Consider the following 24,289-nt stretch of genomic DNA (forward strand, 5'->3'; position numbering starts at 1 on the left):
GGAAACTTTTCTTCGCGCACTATTCAACACTTTTATTTGCCGTTTTTTTGCGTGCGTTTCCTTTTCGGTTGGCTTTCGGACTTTCTTTTTAGCCTTATCAATACCTTGAGAACAGCAGACATAAGGAAGCTGTCCCAGGTCCTGGCCGGACCCGGTCATAATATATTTTAGGAGATAGGCAAAACATTAAGCGGATTAGTTTTCCTGGCCCGTCTGGCCACTGCACTCGCAAAAGCAGCTTGCCAGAGACGAAGGAGCCCCGAGTTCAGGTGGGTCACAGGACCATTAGTTGTGTGTCGTTGGAGGCTCCTGCTCTGCGGGGGCAGAGGCGGCCCGAGCTAGTTATAAATTGTTGGCTATTAGTTAAATGAACTTGCCGCTTTCTTTGGCTCTGCCTCTGAGCACGGCTTTGGTCATTTCAGTTAGCAACCACTAAGCCACTGAAAGAGGCTCACTCAAATAGATTTACATTTAAATGCTAAGCGCCCCCGAGAACTTAAATCTCACGAAAGGTGAATGCCATCGCCAGCACACCAGACCAGGGACAAGGAGTGAGACTTTTACTCAAGCAGCAGAATGTTTGTGCTCGGAAATCTGAGATATCGGAAGTTATTGCCCAGCACTTGTATTGGATATCTAAGATATATTTCCATACTACCATTACCCTTAGATTTCAACCTTTAAGACTTGTGTTTATTGTTCTCTCTCAGTCAAGGGAAACCAGATGGAAAAATTTATTAGGCCACGGAATGATTCATGGCCAGATGGAGGGGAGAGTAATGCCTAATCAGGCAGGATGGGATTCGACCTCGCCAGACAGAAGTTTGTAGAGCTAGAGAAGGCCTTGATAGGTCCTACGGCTGTCCATCAGAAGGAAGATGTCTAGAGGGATTGTTTTCGGGCATATCTAGATAGTTTTTGGTTAGGAGGAGACCAGATGCAGGAACCATGTTCCGGACAAGTAGTTTAGTGTATAATAAGGGTATAAATCCAACGATTGTCCCACAGTTCCTCCAACTTTCATCTGTTTTGAGCACCTCAAAAGTCCACCTTTACACCTTTATAAATCCAACGATTGTCCCACAGTTCCTCCAACTTTCATCTCTTTTGAGCTTCTCAAAAGTCCACCTTTACACCTTTATAAATCCAACGATTGCCCCACAGTTCCTCAAACTTCCATCTCTTTTGAGCTCCTCAAAAGTCCACCTTTTTGTACCTCTATATTATTGGATCTTTCTGTCCAAGTTCCTGCCCTTTTTTCCCATTTTGCAACTCGTTCTATCCTTCTGTAAATCACTGTAGTTCTAGTGGTTCCTATCATCTATTTTTCCACCTTTTTGTAGCTCTATATTATCAGATCTTTCTGTCTATGTTCCTGCCTTTTTGCCCAATTTTCTGCCCCAATTTCCAGCTAGATTTCCCGTAAATTCATCTACTTTTCCACCTCTTTTCCATTTAATTAGCATCTCTCCTTAAAGGTATTTTAAATTTCTTCCGTTTTGTATTATCTATCCCATTTATCTATCCTCCTCCTTTGGGTAAATTTTCTCCTTGAAAAAAAAAAACAATCTCCCCTAATAATGTTTATGAATTGAAATTTAAATTGATTATGGGATCCGACAGACAGCTCGATTTGCATAATCCCAATGGATAATGAGTGGATTATGTAGTTGATTTAGGGACCTCCTCCTCCCCCTCCCCCTCCCCCTCCCCCACCCGCACCGCACTGACAGGGGGGCGGGGGCCCTCGGAATCGATGCCAATCGATGGTTGTATTGAGAATTTTAGCCATATTCCATGACAATTAGAGTTCATTCAAAATTCAAGCGACCCAATTTTCATGCCTTCCCCCTTCCCCCATCCCCCCACCACTCCTTCTTGGTTTTGGGGGCTCTTTTGGCATTGGATTTGTATTTGTGGGCTATGTCGAAAGTTTTTCACGTGAATTTGATTATTCTTTTATTTTGCTTTCAGTTATTTATGGAAATGCAATTTATTTTTTTATCAGGTGAGAGAGTGGCGGAGCGACAGAATGGGTCAGGGGGTCAGGGGGCACACGCACACGTGCAGTCAAATGAGATTAACAATAATTTAATTAAAACTCGGGGGCTTAATGCATTTCGCGTGTAACGGAATGCGGATGATTCTGCGGATGCTTCTGCGATGGGGCTGTCCACTTGCTGAGTATCGGTTTCTTCTTCCCTTTCAAGGGTACTTTTTTGTTGTTGTTGTTGCTGTTTTTTTTTCCACCTGAAATGAAATTTAATTAAGTTTTGCACTTATCGTTTATACCAACAAACACACACACAGACAAACATGAAGGAACAAAGGCTGAGAGCCTCGCCCTGTCCCTCTCTCTCTCTCTCTCTCTCTCTCTCACTGAATGCCACGCCCACCATTGACCAATGTCCCAGCCTTTCATAGTACTTTTTACTAGAGTATTTTCAGACAGTGTTTTTGCAGATTTTTCCAGCAGTAGTCTCTGCACTTTTGGTTCTTCTTTATACTCATTCAATTAATTAACTTTTGTGTTTGTTGTTGAGATACGCACACGCACACGCACACGCATACGTTCCCATCCAAAAATATGCATAGTGTGCGTGTGTGTGTGCGTGTGTGTGTGTACATATACGGTTTTTTGGTAGAGAAAACCAACTCTGTTCCGGCACAAGACTTTATACATTATTTATCACTTTTTGCACTATTTTAATCGGATTTATGCATTTTCCTTGCGAGCATGTGTGGAAAATTCCTTCCACCTCCCTCGCTCTCTATTATATTTATAGTTGGAATAATTGTAGTTTTCTTTTACTTGAATAAATGCCAACAAAGTCAAAGATTTCCTTAGGTTTTTGTACGCCAAAAAGCAATTCAGAGCAGGATAATTACTATTTGCGAACCACTCCAGACAATAGAATAGAAAGAAAATGTTTTTTCCTGGCGAGTTTGGGCCTCAATCGTTGCATAATTCGGCTTAAATATTTAATACTCAAAGGCAGAGAACCACGCCCGCAGGAGGGCTGTACCTTTTGTATGTCCTGTGCTGTAATCGTTTCTGACACACTAAATTTATAAAACTACTAGCTACAGTACATAAATATTAAATTGATATTTATTCTCTCTCACGCATAGCAAAGTTTAGTGCGCAATAAAACCAAGTTTTTCATATGAAAATATTTGTAGTTTTCGAGAGACATTAACATATTCAAAATAAACAAACATGTAAAAAGTAGGTCCCCATGCAACCCCTGCATGGAAACCAAACACATACATGGCTTGAGCGTGACTCCAGCATCTCTTGGTTAAGAAATAATCTTCGTATCTTAAAATACAACATTTATTGAATGGTTTTCTGTTGGATGTGACACTACACAAGGTTGAGGTGTACCTTCAGGAGTCTAGTGTTTGAAAACACACTTTTTATTATTTTAGCACTAGCATAAAGTACAGTTTTAGGTGTTTTAATCGAGTTTGAGTCGGCTCGCAGAACAGATCGCCTAGCGGTCTCGGAAATAGCAATTTTGGTTTGGTTTTACATGTTTTTTGGCATTTGACCCATTCTTTAGGAAATCATTCAAAACACACCTAGTTTTTACCAATTTTCGGACTTATTTTCATTGTTGAGGGACCTACTTCCGTCTTTTCGTCTTTTAAAAAGTGACTTACAACAACCCAAATTTATTTCTTATGAGACTTCTTATTGATTTTTGATACCTACTGGCCTTGAACACCCTGTGTTATGAAGACCTTTACCATATAATGAATAATCTGTTCTTTTCCGTTCTGGTTGCAACCTTCTTATAATCCACACGTGTTGGTCTTTCCACCTACGTATGTATATCATAATCCCCGAAACTTTTTCCCATCTACTACTAATTTTGAAATGTTTCATTTTCATTGCAAAATTACTGAATATACAACTGCTCGTATTTGCAAAATTCATGAAACTCCTTTGATTACACGAACCAAAAGGTTGTGTAATATTTTCCCCAGTCCTGGCAATAATTGCATTTATTTTTCCCCATTTCCACGTTTTGTTGAATTTTCATTCCCCCAAAAGGCCCCTTCCCCTTCCCCGTCCCCGCCCCCTTCCCCTTGCACCCCTTCTTGATGATGTATTTGATGTGTTCCAAGTAAAACCTTTGGCTTTCGCTGCAATTTTCAACTTATTTGCCCCCGAATGACCTTCAGGCTGGGGCTGGGGGGTGGGGTGAAGTCCAACTGCAGTTGCGTTCTAATTGGAAATGACCTTTTTTTTTGTCTATTTTTGTTTGGTTTTTCTGTTATTTATATTTTAATGAACTGAAAATATTTGTGTGTAATCCTTTTGTTGTTGCTGTTTTTCCTCTTATTTGTCATAACATTAATTACGTAATTCAATTTGAAGCCAATTTACCGTTATGCTTTAATCCCTCTCATTAATTTGCATACGACGTGTACGTGGGCGAGGGGACGACTACGTGTGCGTAATGCAATTCCCGTTAACCGTCGAAGCACTCGTAATGCGAGGAGTGGGGGGGGGCCGAGCATAATGCTACAACCCAAAGGGGATAACTATAGTCCATAAATTATCAGGAATTATAGTTAAATAATTACAAAAATATGCCGAGAACATAAGATGGGCATTTCTGCACTCCTTAAATATTCAGTAAATTCAGTAAAACCATCGAACTCCTTGATCTGAGCAGTAAATAGTTCATAAGTTGTCATAAAATCCATCCGTTGAGGGCCACTCCAAACTGTTGGGGTCCACTCAAAGATTAGAACAGGCTGTTTTACTTCATAGACCCTAAACTTTATTGAGACTCTTTTGCTAAGTTTCCGCTTATTTTATCCCCTTAATAAATATGATCATGAAATTATTTTATATATTTGCACTCAGCCCAACAGAGATGCACTCTTTACTGTTAAAGTGCACTCAGAGAGATGCTAGGCAGCAGCACTGTTGGGTGCAGAAGTACTCAAAAGTCAACCAACAACCAGCTCTCACTCACTCACTCACTCTTGTGTTGATGCTCTGCTCTGTGCTCAATAAGACAACCATGCGCATTTGGCAATGCGAGCGAGACAACCATAGTCTGCCAGATTTTCTGACTAGGCAGCACCAAAACGTACTCAAGCAAGTACACCCCCGTCGTCGCACGGGTTGTCACAACAGAAAATGTTCAGCAGATATTGAGCGTGAGTGAGTGAGTGCGAGAGTCGAATCTTATGAATTTTTCTACCGCTAAGCGGCGCATTCAACATCTAGTTTCCTCTTCTCGTTTACAGTATTTCCATTTAAAATGAGTGCTTGCTTAATGTTAGGTGCTTAACATGAGTGGGATGTTAAGCAGCAATGTTAAACGAGACACTTACGTTTCTTTTGCTCTCTCGGTGTATTAGCACAACGAGGTGGTTGCGTTGCTCTCTCTGCGAAAATTTAATATAAGTGAATAATTAAAGTTAGCATATCTTGTAGAATATCATGCGGATAAAATTATATATGGCGATATATTTTAATCGATAAATCCGCGGTCACACTGGTTGCTTCAGTATTCCCATTTAACAAAATTTCAAACGCTCCCGCGGCGTATGAGCACAACGAGGTGGTTTCGTTGCTCTCTCTGCTGGGGTTCTTTCGGCGCCGACGGCAAGGTGGGACTCGAATTTTGCTCTGTTTAGTGGTGGGATGCGATCTAAGGCATCTCAGAACAGAAGAGAGCCGCACACTCAATTTTACGTTGCAGCGCTGCTTGAATATGGTAAACAACACGAAAGGGGTATTAGCACAACGAGGTGGTTATGTCGTTTCGCTTTGCTCTCTCTGCTAGGGGCGGCTCTGCCGACGTCGACGGCGGCGTTGCAGCGATGAGTTTTTTCAATGCTTCAATACGCTGTTTCAATATTTCAATTTCACAAAATTTCCAACGTTTGAATTGAGCGGTTGCTGCGCTGCGTCTCCGCAACGTTTTTTTTCGTCAGAGTGAAGAAGAAAAGATATATCTCTACAAATCTGAAGAAGGGAAAAGTCGTCGAGCCAAGTGAAAAGTGACCAAGTTTCGTAATAGCAATAAAAAGTAATATCCGAGTAAAAACGGCAATTGGCGCATTGCAAATGCAAATTTAAAGTGTGCGAACGAGCAGGAAAGCAAGCCAGCAAGCGAGAAAGAGTGTGCAAAGAAGAGGCGGCAATAAGCAACACACACAAACACACAAGTACACACATCAAAGAGAGCTGCAAACAAAACGAAATTGTTACTAAAAAAAAAAAACGTTCTCCAAGCAGCGGCAAAAAACAACACAAAAGAAAACGTGAGCTCTAACTTTGATTACTTTTCCTTTAATGACTTTGCCGCGTGCGTTTTTTTTTCTAACGGTTGCTGTGTGTGTGTGTGTGTCTTTTGTGTTTGATTAAGAACAAATTAAGCATAATTAAAGCGTTCTCTTAGTCTCAGCTCGCCCTTCCTCCCTCGCTCTGTCTCTTTCTGCGTCTCTTCTCTTATTCCTTGTATTTTTACCCCAACCGGCAAAAGCCGTCGCGTGTTGCTGTCTGTCTGCCTGCCTGCGTGTGTGTGTGCTTCTTAATGTAAGTGCATGTGTGTGTATACAGTTTTTTTTTTTTTCTTTTTGTGCAAAAAAAAATAAAAGAAGCAGCAGCACACAGCATCCACAAGATCCAACACCATCCACAAGGGCTTCTAGGCGGCGGTCCAAGCCCCACGCCGCTCCAAATTGATTTTTGTATGCTGGCGGCGCTCTGTCGACGGCGGCGGCGACGGCGGCTCTGTCGTTATTTTTTTTTGTATTTTCTTATTTGCCTTCTCACGTTTTTTGCCTGTTGTTATTGTTAATTCCTTTTGTGCCTTGCATTCGGGTTCTGTGAGAGAGGGAGAGAATACAATGAAAGGGCTCAGTGGAAAGATGCGATGGATTGATACCGTGTAAATCATTAACCATGTTAAAACCACACAAACTGATAACCATTTCTTTTTTTTTGTTTTCGATTGCCTATTCTACAACTCTTATCAGACATTCGACCTGGTATTTTTCTGAATGGGAACATAAACCTTAACAGTAATCTTAAGCAGTGCCAAAATGCTCTCTGTATACCCTGCCATGCCATGCCAAACCATACCATACCATACCAAAACGCGTTTCGTTTTACGCGCGTCTTTACGGCCGCTGCTCTCTGTCTCTCTCTTGTTCTCTAAAATTGAGCGCAAGTCGCTCTTTATGCTCAATTGTTCAATTGCGCTGGGGCCAGACAAACTGGCTCTGGATGCACGAGTGTGAGTGTGTGGCGTCGTTTAGTGTTGTAAAGCGACGCCCAGCTTGATTTTTGTAATTTCTAATTGGCGTGGCCAGCGCACCCGTAAAGCGCGCGATTTTCCTTTTCCTCTTCCACTCTGTGGAACTCTTGTGCCCCTCTTCTGTTGTGCTGCATTGCATTCCCGAATCAATTTTTGGCACGCTCTTCTCGTCTTTGTGGCTTAAAAAAGGCGTTGACAGGGTGTGGGACGGGGCTGCTCCTTTTGACTACACTCATACATAGACCATACCATGGTTCTTATCGAATCCTGGCAAGACCCTCAGAGTCAGTTTTCATCCCAATAAGAAATTCAGTTCTGATTACTGTTCAAGGCGCAAAAACCGACGTCTCTGTCGCTGCTTCGCTGCACTTGAGCAGCAGCGGCGCTGGAAGACGCGGATTTGAATTTTTCGCTCTCTTTGTGGGACACGTCCCACGTCCCACGATTCCCGCTCTCTCGCTATCTCTCTCGTTGGCTTTGTTATTGTTACGGCATATCATTCATGGTTGGCCGGAGAGTGTGGGAGGAGGAGGGAAGTGCAGTTAGTTTCATTCACTTATTTATTATTCATCAGGTACTGGAAAGCCAATTAGATTCCATTACACAACTGATATATTTACTGTGAATTCTATCCGACTAGTCTGCTATTTCGTTTTTTTCCAGCTATTTCTAAAAAAAAACAAAAACTCAACCGATTCGTGCGTTGCTTTTCTGTGAATGATATCCGCACTGATTTGTCACTCAATTCCTCAAAATGACCTCCTCACCTTCCCCTCTTTGCTGTGACTTACTCGAATGATCTTTGCACTGCTCTGTGAATGAAATCCTCCTAGTGGTCTCGCTCAATCTCGGCTTGCTCTGCTCTCCCTGCCCTCCCTTTTTCTGATTTCATGCTCGGTCTCGGGCTTTGCCTGTGCCTGTGCCTGTGCCCGTGCCCGTGCCTTTGCTTTATGTTGCATTTCCTTTTCATGTACTTTTTTCGCACTCTGCCTATTTTGTTCATGTGCTTTGTCGCCAGCGACGTCGCCGTTGCCATCTCCTCAGTCGTCAACGTCATCAACGTTTTGCCCTGCCTCTTGCTGTTGTTGCGCTGCTTTGTGCTTTCTGTGTGCATTTTCTTTGCTATTTCTCATTTACTTTGCTCTGTCGCTTCGCTCGTTCCCCTGCCTAGGCCTCGCTTCTGTCTCTCCCTCCGTTTCGTTTCGTTCCGTTCCGTTCGTTCTGCTGCGTTGGATTTCAACCTGTCATGGGAGAGAGGTGGGTGGGTGGAAAACGGGGGTCTGTGTGTGTGTGTGTGTGTGTGTGTGTGAGTGCAGATTGAGGTCTGTACTTTGTTGCACTTTCTTGCCTCTGTCTGCATCTGCCTCTGCCTGCATTTTCTAACTGGTTGGACTAGGATCCAGCGTCGCTAAGTCGTCGTCGCCAGCGTCAGCGTCGTCTGTAGGCCGTTGACTGCATTGAGTGGCGTCGTCGCCTCTGTCCCGCTCTCCTCTTATCGTTGACCCTGCGCGCCACTTATTGCAATTCTCTTCTTCACCACCATCTTCTGCTTCTGCTGTTGTTGCCGGTGGTGCAGCAATCCATGCACTGCATTTCTTTTGCTTCGAAGCCCCACCAGAGCCAAAAGCACTCAACCCGTTTTGGTGGGAGGAACGGGGGGCGGGGGGGGAGACAGTACAGTGCACACACGCTAAGTAGAGATTGGAATTATGGATACCCTGAGAGGCAGAGGCAGAGGCATGGAGAGAGAGTGAGAGGGTGTTCCTGAATGGAAAGCAGGCATCCCCCCCCCCTCCCCCAAAGAGTATTTAAGGCTTCTCATCGCCCAACTGGCCATCTGCTTGGAGACCCCACTGTAGCCTGCTGCAGAAGTGGTCACACATGGGCTTTTCAGTAGAGCTTCCACTGGCTTCTGGTGCTGCTTGCTGACTGCCTTGCCACTTAACCGCTTTTCCGTCTTTTGTCATTTCACACTCTCCTTGGGGGGCCAGCAGGTTGCAGAAGGGGCAACCACCTGACCTGCCAACCAATTGGCGTATGCCACCAAATGTCAAATGGCCTGGCCTGGCCTGTGGGCCTATTCCGGTGGGGGGGGGCACCGCTCTCTCGCACACATTAGTATGTTAGATTATCCAAGGCTTCGCCTTCTGCTGAGGCTGCTTAAATATGCAAAAGCGCCTTGCGAATCCTTGTGGGAGAAACCAGCAGCAGGAGGAGCACAAACACAAACACACACACACACACACACACATTAGAAATTTAACAGGTTAATGTCCAAAGTCGTAAACGAGACCATTTATTTATGGCCACATTCTGTGTCGTCTCCCCGCCTCCCCGCCTCCCTGCCTGGTTCTCCTAATTTTCATAAAATATATGGAGAGACCACTCGCACTCCCACTCGCACTCGCACTCCTCTCCCGTTGAGTGGTGTGTGTGTGTGTGTGTGTGTGCGTGTCCTGAACATAAAAATCTCTGAGACCTTGAAGGGCTTTGATAATGACTGCGCGTTCCTTTCTCTCTCTCTCTCTCCCTCTCTCTCGCTCAGTGTCTTTGCCACCCTCTTTCGGCTGGCAGCATAAGCTTTATGTTGTCGAGCTCCGGTTTTTTTGGGGGTTGGAGATACTCTGTCGCTTGCGTTTTTTCCCCAGTTTCGGGCCAGCTGTCGGATTTGTCAAAGGAGTGAAGGACTCCTCGGTCGACTCTTGGGGCAGCTCTTGTGTGTGCGGCAGGAAGTTACTTTTGACTGGGAAGCGGCCAGGCGGCCAGGGATGTGGTAGGGAGGAAAAACGTATCTGGACGGGGAATACATGTATCCGTGAGGAGCATGAAGGTTGAAACGACAAAAAAAATAAAACACAAAACGGGAGCTAAAAATGCAAGTATCTTTTGTGGGTAACAGGGTATTTAATACGAGGCAGGAGTATCTGTAAGATACATTTTTCATTTTAAATGAGCGCTGAATAATTATCTTTTGGGGTTGATGAAATGTATATTTTATCTATGCTGTATCTTTTGTATCTTTTCTTTGTGAAATGTATCTGATGATGGTGCATTTTGGTCAATCACTGCCAGAATCACCTGAAAACCTTTTTCTATGGATCAAAAAGTATATGCTAATCAAAAGATAGTCATTAGAACGGGTTGCCGTTACCGTTCAAATGTTAAATCAGATGCAGATACTTTTGGCACCCCAAAATGTATCTGTCATCGCATGAAGGAAGTATTTATCAATTCAAAAACTGTTTCAAGTATCTAGTCAATCCACAAAATATGCGCAATCTGAATCCGTTGGATCGTTCAACCAGTTTCGATTTGCATCTCAAAATGTATCTGCAATGTGCGGGGAACCAGTTCTACTAAGCGAACGAAAACAAAAAAAAACATGTGAAATTTCATCAATTCCGACAGATACACGGATACAGATACACGGATACGAAGGAAAAGTCAGATGCCTTCAAGTTGGATAAGGAATGCATCCATGGAATGTCCGTGTGTGTGTGTGTGTGCGAACATCATTTGCGCTAATCGAAAACGCATCTGCAGAATGCATCTATCCAGCAGCAGCAGCAGCAGCAAAGATACTTGCAGACAATCCATCCATCCATCCATCCAGTGGCATGACCATTTCTAGGAATTTTGTAGGCCTTCTTTTTCTCTCTTTTTTTTTTTTGCTAATTAGCACACAACAAAACCTCGATGGATGTGCAACCAAACATCGAAGCTAGCAGCCATCATTGATTTTTCCATAGAGAGAAAAGTGGCAAAGCGGTTCTGGCCATTTCGGTGGATCGGGGGGCCTTATTTGGCACCGTGGCCCAAGAGTTTTTCCTGCGCAAGAGATATCTCCAATTTGTCGCTGGCTGCATAGCTCAGATGCACAGATACACAGATACACAGATACTTGTACTAGCTGTGTGTGTGTGTGTGTGTGTGTAGTTTTTGCTGCATTCATCCGCCGCCGTCCCATTCGAAATGTCAACGTATCAATCGTGTTCGCACTGCCGCTCCAAAAATACACGCCGTACATATCTCACAGATACATCGATATGGAAGCAAATCTTTTGGCACGTCAGCAAATTAAACAAATTCTAAACGATTCCCCGACCCGACCTGTTTATGCAAATCGCACAACGCCGCCGTAGCCGGGGAATATCTTGTTCGCTCAAGATCCCCACCCCCCTCCCCCTCGCCTCCCCCTCCCCTCATCGAAATGGTATACAAAGGCGGAATATACTCGCTCGCAGCAACAATTTTATTAAGTTTCGAACTGCCCCTGCAACGAATGTGTGGGCAGAGAATAGAGCGTTGCGGTGGAACGCCAGAGGGAAGGGTATTCGGGACGGGGCGGGGCAATCTGTTGATTAATAGTTCATTATGATGGAAATAGATCTCTGGAAATGAGTTGCTTTAGTTTCCAATGAAATTATTTATCGATTAATAAAGGCATTTAAAAGGAAACTCCTTTCAAAGGGCGATTGAAGTAGAATGTTGTAAGATGAGATTTTGAGAGACCAGCCACAGATACAAATACAAGTTGAAAGTTCCTGGAACTAGTATCTTTTACTTGTTCGGCCTGGATCAGCCTCTCAGATGATTTGAAATTGAAAACATGTGGCAAAAACATATAAAGGCATCACGGAATTTATTCGTAGGAATTTGGTTGCTCCCAAAAGGCGGGACTTGAGTACATTTTCTCCCGAATATATATTACAATTTTTCAATTTGCAACTCAAGTACGCCTCGTCCTTTGTGAGCCCTTTTTCACTCCACATTCCTAGCCTTGTCTCCTCCTTTTATCACTCGATTTTTCAGCCTTTTTTCCCTCGCTTTTCTTTTCGCGTCACCTTTTTTTTGATGGCATTCTTAACCTTTTGCGCGCGAACTCTTTGTTGTTGCAATTATTTGCCGATGATGTTTCCATTGTATTAATATAAACACGGCTCCTCCCCCCTCCCCATTCCTTTCCGTACCGTCTATTCCATTAATTATCTAAACACGGGTCTGACGCATCGCACCGACCCAAGAGAGGGAGAGGGAGAGGGAGAGAGGCATAGCGTTTTGCTCTCTCCAGTTTTATTTTATTTTTTTATTTGATAAACAATTATGATGATGTGCCTCTGCCTCTGCCTCTGCCGCTTGTCCGCTCTCTAAAGACGCCTTCTGTTTTTGCCGTTTATTTGGTTTTAAATGTTTTTCCTTTTTGCTTTTTTTTTTTGATGAAGTAAACTAAAAATTTGTGTTTGTTGCTTTTGCTTTTTCCTTTTGTTTTGTTTATTTGTCGGCATTTTCATTCATAGACAAAGTGGGACGGACGGACGGTGGGAGGGAGGTTGGGAGGCAACAGTTTTAGATGATAAATCTTTTTATGCGAGGGGCAGCACGCGCTTTTTATAAACAGATACAGATGTCTATCTGCTGCTGCGTAACTGTATCTCTATCTGTGCGTGTGTGTGGTGTGTGTGTGTGTGTGCTGTGTGGCATTATCATTAGCTTTGGCGATTGGAGGGGATTCTCCCTCTCTCTCTCTGGCGTCCGTACCCACAAGTTCATTAACTTTCGGAGATTTGTGCGCGGGGGCAACAATTTGTCAAAAATTCTGTCAGACATGCGATTTTTTAATTATTATTTTATATACAACATTATGTACAATAATATTTTATTGTCTTCTCTCTCTCGGTGTGTGTGTGTGTGTGTGTGTGACCCACATGGTGTTGGGGCTTGGAGCATAATTTTGATTTCTTCTTCATAATTACGTCTATACCCTCTCTGATGGGAGGGTCATTTCGATTACTCTTAAATGGAGAAATACTGAAATATTCCAGAGTGTTCTACAAGGAACAAACAAGTGCCTAAGGAGCCCCAAAAACAGGTCGTTATGGTAGCCAAAAGGCTCCTAGGAGCCCTGTTTCTTTAGAGCACATTCTCAGGCGCATTCGTTGAAAATTCCCCTAAACGAAAGGCTGCACTCGTTGGAGTTCCTGAATAGTTATCAAAGTGGCGAAAAAGGAACAGAAATGAGCCAAATTTAGTTTCTTTTATTTCTTCTATATATTTATTAATATATTAAAATATATTTTTGGGTTTTTTGGGTAGGAATTTTAGGCATTTAAAAAATGAACACCCGTTGGATTTTTGCCCCAAAATTCGAGGTTCGTTTGAAGCTCTAGGATTTTCGCTGTAGGGTGTCGTTGTAGGGTATCTCCCTCGGCGGTCTAGCCGTATTTTCTTACCCGTTTTCTATTTATGTTTGACATGCGAGACGCAAAGACAGCAGCAGAGCTGCTCAATAAAAGTTTGCTCAAGCAATTAAGGCAGAGACGAAGTTGCGTCCGGTTTATATTTTTGCTCGTATTTTTTGGAGTTGTCTGCCGCCTGCTGCTGCCTGCCCCACTTGACCATTTGCAGATGGAACGAGTGAATGAGTGAATGAATGAGTGACTGAGTGAATGAATCATTGACTGAGTGAGCTACCTGCTGTGCTGGTTTACTTCAATGTTGATCATAATCCGTGTTTTGTTTTTTGGACGGGGGTTTTGGCTACCAGTTCCGTTCCGTTCCGGCCCCATGCGACGTCAAAGAACAGGGCGCGGCATCGGCGGCGGCAACTCGTTCAACCAGATACAGATACACTTGTATCTGTGTATCTGAGAGGGCCAACAGCTGACTGCCATTGCGGAAATGTATATACCCGTTACGCTCAAGGGTATCCTCCGCGCATCCATCAAATCTGCATAGACCTCCAGAGAGGGAGGGCATGTCTGGGCAGTTTCCTGGTGGGCCGGCCCCCCCCCTTCCCTCCAGATTCCAGCATGGAGTAATTTTCCGTTTCCATTTCCTGCCCAAAACGAAGCTAAACATTGAAAATGGTTTTTCCAACAGCTGTTTGTGGGGGAAAATATTGAGAGAAAAGAAATACCCAATAAATTGATCTTTTGGCGGTCTACAGAATTTGTTTATCTCTGAGATACGAGCTCGAGAAATGCTTTCCCTTTCCCTTAAGTTCAATAAATTATTTACTGCATTACGCATTTAGCAGGTAATTAGTGCGAGTGGATCCCTGGATCCCTGGAGCCCTGACAAGCCCTGCATCTATTTATTTATTTAAATTCTCCATAAATCTTGTATTTATTCTCATTCTCTCTCTCTCTATCTCTTTCAGGTACGTGTCTGGGCATTGATTTTCCCCCCTCTAAAGAATTTTCGTGTAAGTTTTTTTTTGTTTTTGTTTTTGTGGGTCATAAAATTGCTGACCGTGGAATAGATTTTTGTGTGTGGGGGGACGGGAGGGGGTGGGCAGTTTTCCACGGCAGCAGATGTTTGTTTTTCCTAATTACAGACTCAATCTTCCAATCGTTGGCCGGCAATCCATAACGAAGGGGGGGAAGGGGCGGCACGATCTCGGTAGAACAAGGGTACTCCCGAAAATAAACGATTTATCTTTTTGTAATGGATAGACGAGAGGAATGTACGAGAGGAAGGGGATCCCCTGGAATTTATCATTTTCTCATTCGGTTTGGTATTTGAAGAAAAAGGAGATGAGGATCAGAGTGATCTGGGGACTTACTTTGGGGACATTATTTCCCCCGACTCTTCCTCAAGAAGATATATCTTATAGATACATATTTCTTGATATATTCAAAGATTCAAGCGCACTTATGCGGAGAGGAAAAAGTACATATTTATTTTTCGACAAAATTTTTTAAATATTTTTTTTAATTCTTTTATTTTTTATATTATTATTCTTTTATATACCTTTTTTTTTGTATTATTTAATTTGTATTACTTCTTTTATTTATTTTGTATTATTATTTATTTATTTTTAAATATTTTCTAGTTATTATTTTTCTATTATTCTTATTATTTTTATTATGTATTTGATTTATTTATTTAGTTTTATTACTTTATTTTTTTTATTACTTTATTTTTTTATTATTTAATTTATTAATTTATTTTTTTTTATTATTTAATTTATTAATTTTTTTATTGTTTTGTTTATTTTTAGTATTATTTTATTAATTTTTTTTATTATTTATTTATTTTTACTATTTTTAACTTTAAGCTCTCTCTGTCCCTTTCTCTCTAGCTCTATGCTAGTGAGAGAGTTCTTCTGTAGACTGTAGAACATTCTGATAGATCCTTGTCTCCCTCTCTCTCCCTCTCTCTCGCAGAGATCTTTTCCCATGCCTTCTCTGTGGTTCACCGAACCCTGCGCCCAAAAGCTCAATTAGTTTTTTTTTTTCCCCCGATTCCCGATTATTCTCGGCTTGAAACTAGAACCGGAATCCATATTCCAACAGATAAAAGATAACAGTAATTCCAGACAGATTTTAGTTGGTTAACCATTTCCGTTGGGGCCAGACTACAGCCAAAGAGAGGGCGAGAGAGAGAGGGAGAGACGGCGGGAGGAAGTTGGCAATTTTGGTCCGCCCCTCCCCCTTGCGGTCGTATCTTTGTATCTGGCATTTAAGAGATGGCATCCAACTTTGATGATGGCTCACAAATAAATATCTAAGAAAAATGGTTTCAACCAAAGAAAATTCATTTTTCCCTGCTGGAAGAAAAACTAGTTTTTCCTTTGTGTACGTGTGTACGTGTACGTGTGTGTGTGTATGTGTTTTTCTCTCTCTCTCTTTTGGTTTCGGAAAAAGTTTTCTCTGCAACAGCGGAACAGGCAGCGGCAGAGGCAGCGGCTCGTGGTTATCCGGCAGCGGCACAAAACTCGTCGTATCATGGCAGAGCCTCTCCTTCTGTCTCCTGCCTCCCCGCCCCCCGGCCCCACGTCCCCCGTCACATCCCAAAAAGTTTTCCATCATAATCTACTTAACTTTTGCTGCAATCAATTGCAGACTTTTTGTAGCAGCGTTGTGCCGCCTCATTGCATCTTACACACACACACACACACAGACACACACACACACATACACCCCGAGAGGCAGAGAGAGACAGCCCCCTTACCTTCTGTGTGCGGCTCCCCCCCTCCCCCGGCACTGTGCTGAGGCTTTCTTTGTGTAGATACAAAACGTACTGAGAGATACTTGCCGGACTGCCTGCCTGCCTGCCTGCATTTGCTGGTGTTTCTTTTTTGCATTGCACGACGGACCGTTAATAGAAAAGTTGTCAATGTTTTTCCTACTCGACAGAGAGAGAGCGAGCAGGGGAAACGGGGCACTGAGGGGGGGGAAGTGTCAGCCATTCTTATCTTATCACCCACCATAAAGGGAAGGGGGAGGGGGGATGTGCTGCTGTCGTTTTGCATTGAGACTGGTGCAGGGAGGGGTGGCCAGTGGCAGGGGGGGGGGAGGGTGGGATGCATCTGTTCTGCGTTGCGCTGCGTTTCGTTTTGTCCGGTTGCAGGTACTTAGATTTAGATACAGCTACAGCTAGAGCTTCTTCAACAAGCAAAAAGCTATCTAAATAGGGGTAAAAGGGATGGGGGGAGGAGCAGTGCCAGAGAGATGTATAGACACAGCCCACAGACAGCAGGCAGCAGGCAGCAAACATGTATTCCGTACAGATACAATATCTTATAGATGCATTCAAGCGTAATTGTTGTTACCTATCCACGCGAACGCGACTCTCCCGCTCTGCATCTTTTGTTGCATTCTCCCACTCTCTCTCTCTCTATCCGTATCTCGAGTGCTTCGAGGATTGATTACTATCTTGAATAGAGTTGTTCCTAAAGTATTCCATAATCCAATAATTAGGGGGGATCATTCGCTGGCCAAAAAGATACGCCCCGTGTATCTGTAAGATGTACAAAACGTTCCTCTCTCCGTTGGCCTGCTTAGTCATGTTCTCTTTTGGGCTGTGGGGAGATTCTGTGGCTCTTGGGTCAAGCCCCATATTGAACCTACAGTTTCTCCGCCTCCTCTTGCCCCGTATTTGTATCTATGGGTTGTGTGTGTGTGAGTGTATCTCGTCTTTCAAAATTGGCACATGTGTCTGCCCCCCTGGGCTTCTCTCTCTCTCTCCCTCTCTCTCTCTTTTCCGTTCACCATTTTCGATTTAGTTTCGAGCTTAAGGCTTTTGTGCTCTGCTGACTTCTGGCTAATTGTTTGCTGCTGTTGCCTGTATTTGTATCTGTATCTGTATCTGTGTGTGTGTGTGTGTATCTGTCCGAGAGCTGGTAGTATCTGTATCTGCGAGAGCATCGAGTATCTATTGCAATTGCATTGTTGTCTCGTTTGTACACATAATTGTAATTGATAGTTTGACTTTTACACAGAGAGAGTAGGTGGATGAGAGAGAGCGAGAGAAAGAGGGAGAGGAAGAGTGAAATGTGAATTATTTAAGGGATTTCGTTGCTGTATCCGTGACAAGGTAATTGGATAGCAAATCCGAAAATGGAGCAACTCTTAGAAAAAGACCTTCAGCTTGACAGCGAGCGAGAGGGAGGGAGACAGAGAGAGAGAGAGGGACAGAGACAGAGATTCGACCGAAAAATACTCGGGCTTTGAACTATGATATTTTCCTTCATTGCCGCATTGAACTTTTCACAGTTTTGTGGCGAAAACCAGTTGGGGTATTTTCTCCCCCCTCCATCCTCCCCGTTTATCTATAAGTATTACTCATACGGCCAGTGGAACCTGGGGGCCAGCTTTCTCATCCTTTTTCCTTACGATTTGTGCATTTCGTGGTAGGCAGAATCTTCGAATCATTTACACGACATGTATGTTGCTCGAGTCGAGCATTACCCAAATATTTACAAATATAACCGCTTGAGATATTGCCCAGACAGCAAGTACCAGCGGGAGCTGATTATTTTGGGCTTTTAATCCCCACGAATCCCCAGAACCGATCTTGATGGGAAGTACGTCCCCCCCCCCCAGTCCTTCATTCTATTGCGAACTCAATCGAAGAATGCTCTCCGCCTCTATCACCATCTTCCGTGCTCTTTCTTCCCACATGTCCACAGCCTCTGTCCATGTGTCCATGTGTGCGTGTGTGCGTGTGCGTTCCGTTGGTTCTTCTTCGTTTGCTCTTCTTGCCGTTTCTTTCGTTTTCCTTGTGTGTGTGTGTGTGTTTTTTTTGCCGTTTTTCTTGTGTTTTTTTTTTGCGTATATCAAGCGTTCATTGCCCGCGTTTTGCTGTGTCTGCTCTTTTCTTTCCCGCGTGTTTTTGCTTTTGTTGTTGTTGCTGCTGCTTCTGTGTGTGTGCGTGTGTGTTTTTGCCGCTGCATTTTGATTTAATTTTTGTTCATTTTATTTATTTTTAACATACACAATTTGTTAATCTGTCGTTTTTTTCCTCGTTGTTTGGAATAATTTTGCATTTTGTGGGTGAGAGAGAAAGAGAGGGGGAGAGGGAGGGGTTAACGATTGCCCTGTGAACTCTTGGTGGAGCGATGCGCTCACTTCAAGGTCACTGGGGTTTGACCTTCCTATTGCATAATGAAAGCGCTATTTATTGAGTGTTCTTCTGGATAGCAGCCTATCGATTGCCAGTTGATTATTTATCGATTAATGCAGAGCACATTCCGTGGATCGAGCTTATCGCTCGCTCTCATTCTCTTTCGCTTCCACTTCCTTTCTTAGGTTCGAATAAATCACAGACTTTCCTTTCCTTATTGCCGTTTTTTTTTTGTTCTCGGTTGGACAGTGTAATTATCGTGCACTATTACTACATATTTATCGCCAGCCCCCCCAACCCCCACCCCCTGCCTCCTTTGCCCCCTGCAACCGAGTGCTGATTAATCTCTGTTTAGCGATTGCTTATCAACTTATATTCTTAGTCGTAGTCTGCCAATTCTTTGACTCATTTAATCAGTTTATAAATGCTATACATTGTATATATATGTGTGTGTGTGTGTGTGTGTGTATTTATAGAGCCCCTTTGCCTTTGCGCGGCGGATCGGCGGTGGGCGGGAGGAGGGCTGACTTTTCTTGTACTCTTTCTGGTGCGCTTCCTCGGCCGCTTTGTCTTTTCCGATGCATTTCATTTGCAGCTTTAATTTAACTTTAGCGAAAAGTAACCACAAAAGAGACCCCAAGTAGGAGAGAGGAGCATGTGTGTGCTCAAGAGAGAGACAGAGACAGAGACAGAGAGAGATAAAAGCTGTTTTTTTTGCATTCTATTTTTATTGCGTTTTGCTTTTGCTGCTTGCTGCTTGCTTTTTGCATTTTTACTTTGGCCTGTAAACTATTTCGGTTTACTATTTACTTTATGGTGCTGTCCTGCTCGCACGCCGTCCCAGCCGGCGTCTGCTGTACAGGAATAGTGCTGTGGAGAGGGGTGCGGGGTGCGGGGCGCGGGGTAGGAGGAGTGTGCTTAGTGCGTTGATTTCCCGACCTATCCGGCGACAATATTTGTTGTGCACTCGACGCAAAAGCCCCCAGGCAGGAGAGGCAGAAGTGCAGCAGAGAACAGGGGCCGTCCGGTATTCCTGGCATTCACAGAGAGAGATAGAGAGAGAGAGAGAGGCAGAGAGAGAGTAACAGGGCCCCGGGCGGGGAGAGGAAAGAGAGGAACAACTGTAGACAGAAGCCTAGGCATTTGTGTACGTACAGTGGGACTGTGCCTGGGAAATACTTGACAAAAAAATATAAAAACTATAATAAAGCAAAAAATTAATGTTTTTTGAATCTGAAATGAAACATAAATTTCGAACCGTTATCGGTGTATCGGTGGCTTTCCCACACTTGATAGTTTATGTGCTCCACTGTGTCGCATGTCTAGATCTCTCCCCCTGCCCCGCCGCTTGTGCATGTGCACCATTGTTGGGTTGCATGCCACTCGGCAAGCGGCATAAAAGTTCCTAGACCACTCGAAAAAGAACACAAAATTTATATGCGCCGTCGCGCATGCAGCACAGCAGCACCAGTCGCAGCGCTGCTTCAGCTGCAGTCTGCAGTGCAGTCTGCCGTCTGCCGTCTGCAGCTGCAGTCTGCGTCGCTGCCAGCGTCGAATGTTGACACGTACGAGCAAGTCGCGCCTTGTATGGCTTTCAATGGCAAGCAGATTATTAATATTGCAAATGTGTGCAAAGAGTGGAGATAGCAGGAACGGAACGGGAATGAGAGTGTGTGAATGAGAGCGGGAGAGTGGGAGATGGAACGAGTGTGTGCGGCTGTGTGTGTGTGTGTGTGTGTGAGCATCTCAGCCTATAAATATGTTTTGGCATTAGGACTAGGAGTTTTATAAACTTCGGAAAGGGGTAGCCCAAGGGTAGATTAGGCCGTGGCGATATTTTCTCGAGTTACGGGGTAATCTCTTCTTGGATTTTGTATTTACTGTATACGTTTTTTCTTTAACTACTTGAAATAATTGCAAGTGCAGACAGAGGCAACATCATTATCATTATCAAAACTTCATTATCGACTTGGCACAGAACGCACATTCATTGCACATAGCGGCGGCCTACGTTGCTCCTCGCTTTGTCTGTTGACTTCCACTCGCTGCCGTTTGTCTCTGCCTCTGTCTGTGTTTGTGTGTGCCTGCGAGTGTGTATATATTTGCGTCTGTCTGCGCTTCAGAATTGTATAGCAATTGAATATTTGCAAGAGATTTCCGTTCATTAAACCCGACGGCGAAAAGCAGCCAACCGACATCGGCATCGTCAGCAGCAGCAGCAGCTGAAGAGAGGAGATTGAGCGAGTGAGAGAGAGAGAGGGAGCGGAAGAACCGTAGGCGGCCATAGCCTCAGCTGCTGCTGTGGGCTTTTTTTTTATATTTATTTCATTCTCCCTTTGGAGCACAGGAGAAGTGGAAAAAGAAGAAGCAGAGGCAAAGGCAGAGGCAGAGGAACCGAGAGAAGAGCTTTTGCTATAATTAAATTCCTTTTTAAAGTTTCGCGCGGCGGTTTTTCATGCATACATTCAGAGGGTGTGAAGGGGCTAAAGTGCAAGGCAAAGTTTTTGCTCTCCGAGAGAGACAGAGAGAGAGAGAGTGCGGGTTGGTGGAAGATCCCTCTCTCTCTCTCTCGCTACAAGTTGGTAATAGGAGATTAGCCCAGGAGCGGCCCGCATGGCCCTTTCAATGTTTGATTGAAAGTTCATTATATCATATTTCCACCCAAAAATGTGCCCCCATCAAAGTTTGTGGTGCCTCCCGCCACACAGTCCACTCCACTGCACTGCACTCCACTCCGGTCGGGGAACACAGTCTACTCGAAAAGTTTGGCACAACCACAGCTTAAAGTTCATCTTGAAATGTTTGGGATTTTCTGTGGCAACCGCCCGCACCCTCTCTCTCTCTGTCTCGCCCACATCTCTAATTGCTGGATGTTCTCTGGTTTCTCAGTCTCCCCCCCTGCCGCCCCCCCTAAATTTGAAGGACTTTCTGTAGAAAACTTGAAAACTTCCGAAAAGTAGCTGGAAATGAATGACCGACTGATGGACTGATTGAATGATATCTGACTAAACGATCGACTGACTGAAAAGCCGGACTGGCCCCCCTCCCCCAGCCCGCCCCCCCCTTGCTGAGGCGGATATATTTTCCTGCCGGGTCCGAAAGGTAGTGGAAATTGCAACTAAACTTGAACCAGGAAAACATGTTTTCAGCTTCCATTCCACCACACGATCTGTGCTCACTCCCCACCTGACCCCCCACCTGCCCCCCCGTCCTCTACTGTGGCAATGAAAAATGGAAAGACTGAAAGAAAAACCCGCAGGTTCCACAACTTTGACTCCGAAAAAAACAACAACAACAAAAAAACTCCTCTGATGGCAAACAGGCACGCCAAGTTTTTCCTGGTCCTAGCCCCAAGCACAAACCCCAGCCCCACCGCACACCCCACTCTCCCCTCTTCCTCTTTATTCATAGAACATGTTTGGCCATTTTTCTGCTGGCTCTCTCTCTCTCTCTCTGTCTCCGTCTCTTGTTTCCATTTTTCTATGCATTTTATGTTGCTTTGGCTTCGTTTTTTCCTACTTTTTGTCGATGCACAACAGCAGCTAGGAGGTGCACAGGCAGGGGAGGGGAGCGGAGGGGAGGGTAGGGGCTGGGCGGTGCTGCGGCAGGTATGTTGGCCCCCGGTTTGGTCGGGTCGGGGGGCTACTGTGGTCTGGTTTGCTTTGCTTTCTTCTCTCCCTCTCTCTCTCTCTCTGTCTCTCCTTTTTTGGCATGGCTTTTCATGTTGTTGTTGCTTTTACTAAATATGCACTAAATGCTATTTATTTCCAATGTGTGAGAGACCGTGTGTGTGTGTGTGTGTGTGCATCAGATTCCTGGGATGCTTCCACTCTAAGTATCTCTCGCTAGAGATGGAGCTTCTCTACCCAGAAATGAATGCAATGAATACTCTTGAATTTGATTTGGGTTTGAATCTGGAATACCCTGCCAGTGGGGTCATAATCTTAGGGGAAAATCGAACCAATATCACATTTCATAGATACTTATCGGTATTTCCATGCAAATTTCTCTTGGAATCGTTGGAAAAAAGGTACAAGGCCTCTCCCATGCAGGGTATCCAGGGTATTGGGAGCCATTGAGGGAACTCCCACGAAAGCCAGAGATGTTTTATCTGCAACTCTGCTCCCCCCTCCCTTTTTTTGGCAATTTTTGCAGGCAGCTCTCTGGAGAGACAGACAGCGGGTGGCAGGGGGAGGCAGCATTTTTGCTCTGTCAATTATTTCAAAAAGTGATTTTTCGCTCTACAAAAATATTGCATAACTGCTACCATCCCCCATCCCCCCCCCCCCCCACGCTGGCCTAAAAGCAAAAACTTTTTCTGGCATTTGTTTAAATTTGTGTTTGGCTCTTCCCGAAGGGAATGGAAACGCTCCACGCTCCACTCTCCACTCTCCAGTGAAGTGGATTTTCCGAGTGGGGTTTTCTCGTTTGGCTTTGGGGAGGGCCTGCGCCTGGGCTTGGGCCCCCAAATTAAGTTCACGTTTTGCGGATTATCTGTGAAAAGAGGCCGTCGTTGAATTCTATTTGCTTAACCGAGAAAAAGCAGAAACAGAAACTGAACCATCAATCACGGAGCACAGAACAACACAAGGTGTATCTTTTGTCCAGATTTTGGAGGAGGCACTCCCTCCCCGCCACCCCCCACCCCCTTCTTGGGAGAGACTTTTGAACAAAAGCATTTTTCAAGCATTTCCTTAAGCGTTTCGCTCAAGTTTCATTAAGCAAAGTAAACTTTTAGCAGAGCACACAAAAACATACACGAGGTGGGCGAAAAAGGTAGCAAAAGAGTAACAAAAGGCTTGGGGGGGAAAGGGGGGGGGCAACAGGGGGGGAACCGCAGCAGCAGGCTTTTCATTACCCCAGAGAGAAAGGGGGGGGTGGCGGGTGGCGCCTGGGAGAGTGCCTAAAAGTGCGCTTTATTAAAATCAAATTTCTTATTTATGCCCTGCGTTTTAATTAAATTTTTTACAAATTTATTTATCCCCCCGAAACACCCCCCAAAGGGTTGTTGGATTTTTTGGTTTCCTCCTTTCTTTCCTCGCTTTCTGTTGCCACTTTAATTGAAATTCCTAATTCCTCTTTCTCCTCTCTTTCCTTTTTTTTTTTACGTATTTATTTTTAGTTGCGTTTTTTGGTCCTTTGCCTTTTTTTAAGCCATAATTATATTTCTGGGCAGCACAAATCCAATAAGCATTATGACTTGCCCCAAGACATCGTTTGTCGTTTTGCCCCCAAGCCGCACACAAACACACATCCTGCCCCGTGCCCCGTGCCCCACCCTGCCCCGTGCCCCGTGCCCCACCCTGCCGCATCCCCCATTTAATGTACTACTGTAATATATATATTTTTTCCGTCTCTAAAAATAGAACTGCCGCCAGAAAGAGAAACTTTTTTGGGGTCTCCCTTAAATTTTATGGCCTCGACGACTGTCGCGCTAAATATCCTTTACTCCTGGCTCCTGGCTCTCTCTCTCTCTCGGGAGAGAGGCTCTTTCTCTCCAATCTTTGTCGCTTTATTGAATTAAAAATTCAAAATTTGCCTTTGCATCCTCGACAGCAGGCAGCCACCAGCCAGCAGCCAGCAGCAGGCTTCACCCGTGGCACCCCCGCATCATTAAATTAATAAATTAAAATGGAAAGCACTTTGTT

The 24,289-nt window shown here is 44.3% G+C and overlaps 1 protein-coding gene across 21 annotated transcripts in view; it reads left to right on the top strand.

Annotated features, from left to right (window-relative positions):
• The window catches only part of LOC108152213 (poly(rC)-binding protein 3), an 88,050-nt gene that overhangs the window by 29,787 nt on the left and 33,974 nt on the right, over positions 1-24,289 (top strand). For 9 of the 21 annotated variants that reach the window (XM_017281372.2, XM_017281377.2, XM_017281378.2 and 6 more), the window contains exons 1-2: positions 5,884-6,294; positions 14,452-14,496. The exons of 1 other annotated variant lie outside the window; for it this stretch is intronic. The gene's annotated coding sequence lies outside the window, so the exon portion shown is untranslated. Of the gene's footprint in view, positions 1-5,882; positions 6,295-14,451; positions 14,497-24,289 lie in introns of those variants that run through there. 11 more of the 21 variants (XM_017281387.2, XM_017281389.2, XM_017281390.2 and 8 more) reach the window with 7 other exon arrangements.

This window comes from Drosophila miranda, chromosome XR (genome assembly GCF_003369915.1).
Source record: "Drosophila miranda strain MSH22 chromosome XR, D.miranda_PacBio2.1, whole genome shotgun sequence".
NCBI lineage: Eukaryota > Metazoa > Arthropoda > Insecta > Diptera > Drosophilidae > Drosophila > Drosophila miranda.